Source organism: Dipodomys ordii, unplaced genomic scaffold (genome assembly GCF_000151885.1).
Source record: "Dipodomys ordii isolate 6190 unplaced genomic scaffold, Dord_2.0 Scaffold121, whole genome shotgun sequence".
NCBI classification, from domain to species: domain Eukaryota; kingdom Metazoa; phylum Chordata; class Mammalia; order Rodentia; family Heteromyidae; genus Dipodomys; species Dipodomys ordii.
The window spans coordinates 2095628-2099329 of NW_012267337.1; positions in this window are offsets into that span (position 1 = coordinate 2095628).

Below are 3702 nucleotides of genomic sequence, written 5' to 3' on the forward strand. Positions count from 1 at the left end.
CCTTGAGCTGAAGAGCTGAGGGACAATGCCCAGGCCCAGAGTTCAGGCCCCACAACCGGCAAAAAAACAAACAAACAACAAGACTAGTGCTCTACCACTCTGTGCCACAGCCCCCTTCTAGTTTTTGAGTGGCTAATTGGAGATAAGAGTCTCCTGGGACTTTTCGCCTGGGCTGGCTTTGAACTGTGATCCTCAGATCTTAGCCTCCTGAGTGGCTAGGATTATAAGCATTAGCCACCAGTGCCCAGCTCAGCCACCTTTCTTCTCCATTAATCTATCCCCCTACCCTGACCTCACTCCCCTGACACCACATACAAGTACCAGCTTCTTCGTATTCATTTTGTTAAACCCAAAAGTTAGTTTTGTTTTTTTTTGGTTGGTCGTGGGGCTTGAACTCTGGGCCTGGGTGCTGTTCCTCAGCTCTTCAGCTCAAGGCGAGTGCTCTATCACTTGAGCTACAACACCACTTCCAGTTTTCTAGTGGTTTTTTTTTTTTTTGGTCCGGTTGTGGGGCCTGAACTCTGGGCCAGGGCGCTGTCCCTCAGCTCTTCAGCTCAAGGCTAACACTCTAGCGCTTGAGCCACAGCGTCACTTCCGGCTTTTTTCTTTTTGCTTATGTGGTGCTGAGGAATCGAACCCAGGGCCTCATGCATACAAGGCAAGTACTCTACCACTGAGCCAACTTCCCAGCCCCTCTAGTGGTTTTTATTGGAGATAAGAGTCTCACATTCTTTCCTGGGCTGGCTTTGAACCTTGATCCTCAGATCTCAGCCTCCTGAGTAGCTAGGATTACAGGTGTGAGCCACTGGCGCCCAGCCCAAAAGTTAGTTGTTAAAGGCAATTACACCATTGGATTTTTCTCTGCAGATATCCTATTTTAGTTACCATGATTGTGCATTTGTGCATAACATACAACCTAGTATATGTATATAGATGTACTTTAGATCTAATATGTATTTAGAGCCATCTCTCTCTCTATAATTTAGATCTAACCTCTACATATGAGAGAAAAAATGTGTCCTTTGTTCTCTGAAACTAACTTACTTCACTTAACACCACCCCTCTCCCCCATTTTCCTGCGAATGACAAACTTTTTCCTTCTTACTCTACAAATTTTTCCTCCCATTGATCCTGGGGCTTGAACTCAGCCTGGGTGCAGTCCTGAGCTTCTTTTGCTCAAGTCTAGTGCTCTACCACTTGAGCCACAGCTCCATTTCCACTTTTTTTGGTGCTTATTTGGAGATAAAGGTCTGATGGATTTTCCTTCCTGGGCTGGCTTTGAACCTTGATCTTTAGATTTCAGCCTCCTGAATAGGTTTATAGGTGTGACCACTGGCACCTTGCCACAACGTTTTGTTTTATTTATTTTTTCTTCTTTATACACAGTGCTTTGCACAGGTTAAGCAAGCACTCTACCACTGAGCTATCCCCTATCAACTATTAACTAATTAATTAACTTATTCATTCATTTATTTCTACTTTTGTGCCTAGTACTAGGTTTTGAACTTAGGGCCTGGGCTCTGCCCCTGAGCTTTTTTGCTCTAGGTTGATGCTCTACCACCTGAACCACAGCTCTCCTTTGGCTTTTTGATGGTTAATTGGAGATAGGAGTCTCATGGTATTTCCTGCCTGGGCTGCCTTTGAACCATGATTGTCAGATCTCAGCCTCCTGAGTTGCTAGTATTTTGGGTTGAGCCACCAGCATCTGACCTTCAGATAAAGAATTAGGGCATTTTTAGATGTGTGGACTTTTTTTTCTAATGTGGCCTGGGAAATGAACCCATGGCCTCATATAAGTCAGTTATGTGCTCTGCGACTGAGCCACATTGCCATTCTTCAGGTTCCTGGAGCCACTGGCTCCTGGCTCTCTTTCCTGTTTGATATCATCTTTTCTAAATACTGTTCTCTGAATTGGTTGTTTCTGCAAAGTCTCTCATTGACAGGATACATTTTGTTTGTGGTAAGTGTCTCTTTCACAGATGTTGTCTCCTTATTGGTCTGATTCCATGTTCATGAGGATTGCCACCTGTCATCTTGAGATGCTTAAAGTCTGGCCCAAAGAGACCAGAAAAGCTTCCCATTATATCTACTGAGAATCCTTAGCATGTTACAAACATTTTCCAAATCATAGTAAGTCTATTGTAGAATATTCGAGGAAGGCAGAAGAGGAGAGGAGACAACCACTACCCTGTTTTGTGTTTTTGCTTTTTATTTTTTGTGCCAAACTTGGAGCTTTAACTCAGGACCTGGGTGATGTCCTTGAGCTTTTTTGTTCAAGGCTAGCATTCTACCACTTGAGCCACAGCTCCACTTGCAGCTTTTTGGTGGTTACTTGGAGGGAAAAGTCCCAGGGACTTTCCTGCCTGGGTTTGAACCACAATCCTCAGATATCAGATTCTTGGGTAACTAGGATTACAGGGATGAGACACTGGCACCTGGCCTACTTTGTGTTTACATCCACCAAAGAGTTTCAACCTTTAGAATCAATTCCTTTCTATATCAATGCACCATTTAACCTTTTTATCCTACTGTCTACATGTATGGTTTGTAGTTATTAGAATTACTCCAAAGAGAACAGTATGTGGAAGTTTAAGAGCTATGTTAGAGTTTTCCAGAGAAGCAGACCAATAGGATCTGCTTGTCTGTCTGTCCATTCTAAAGAGCAGAAGACAATAGATGTCCTAGCCCAGTATTCCAGCTCTAAGAGGAGGGAGGAAGGAAGGGAAAAAGGGAAAGAGGAAGGGAGGGAGAGAGAATTCAATTTTCCTTAGATGGCGCTATATCGGGTGAGGGCAGCTCTTACTTGCTCAGTCCAGGATTCAACTTGGTATCAGAAGAATCCCTTTTTAAATTGTCCAGTCTCTCCTGGGAACACTTTTGTGGACATACCTAGTAATAGTGCTTCACTAGCTATCTGGGTATCCACAACAACCTAGTCAACCTGACACTTAAATTAACTATCACAGTACCCATGAGTACACTTTCAGGCTTCAGGCTTCAGGCTGAGAAGGATTGTCTTTGTTATTATTAGTTCACTCTTTTTTTTTTGTCCTTTACGTTATTTTTAACTTTTTCTAGACTTATTAGGGAGTTTGTTAAAAATGTTTGAATGGCTTTACTGATATGCTTTGCATAGATTCAAACAATAAATTCAGAGGTAACATTTATATTGGCCTTCTCATTGCATATGTAGAAATAATATTACTACAAATTGCTGTGGTGAACTGAGGTCACATCTGAATTTGATGTGGCCACACCTTTCTCTGCCCATACCCTAGATAAGGCCTAACCCAGGCACAGACGCCCTCTCTCTCTATCTCTCTCTGTTCTTTTCTATCTCTTTCTCAGCTCTCTTTTTCCCAGCCCTCTCTTCTCTTTCCCAGCAGGTCTACTGAATAAACCTACCCCTTACCTGAAAAAAAAATTGCTGTGGTGAGAATCTTCTTTCAAGTGGCTAGTTTGTGTGTGTGTGTGTGTGTGTGTGAGTGCTTGTACCGGGGCTTGAACTTGCACTGCAGCTTAGCTTTTTTGTTTAAGGCTGGCATTCTACCATTTGAGTCATACCTGTACTTTTTTTTTTTTTTTTTTGGTGGCTAATTGGAGGTAAGAGTCTCATGGAGGGTCTGGGAAGGTGGCTCAGTTGGTAGAGTGCTTGCCTTGCATGCCTGAGGCCCTGGGTTCAATTCCTCAGCCCCACATAAG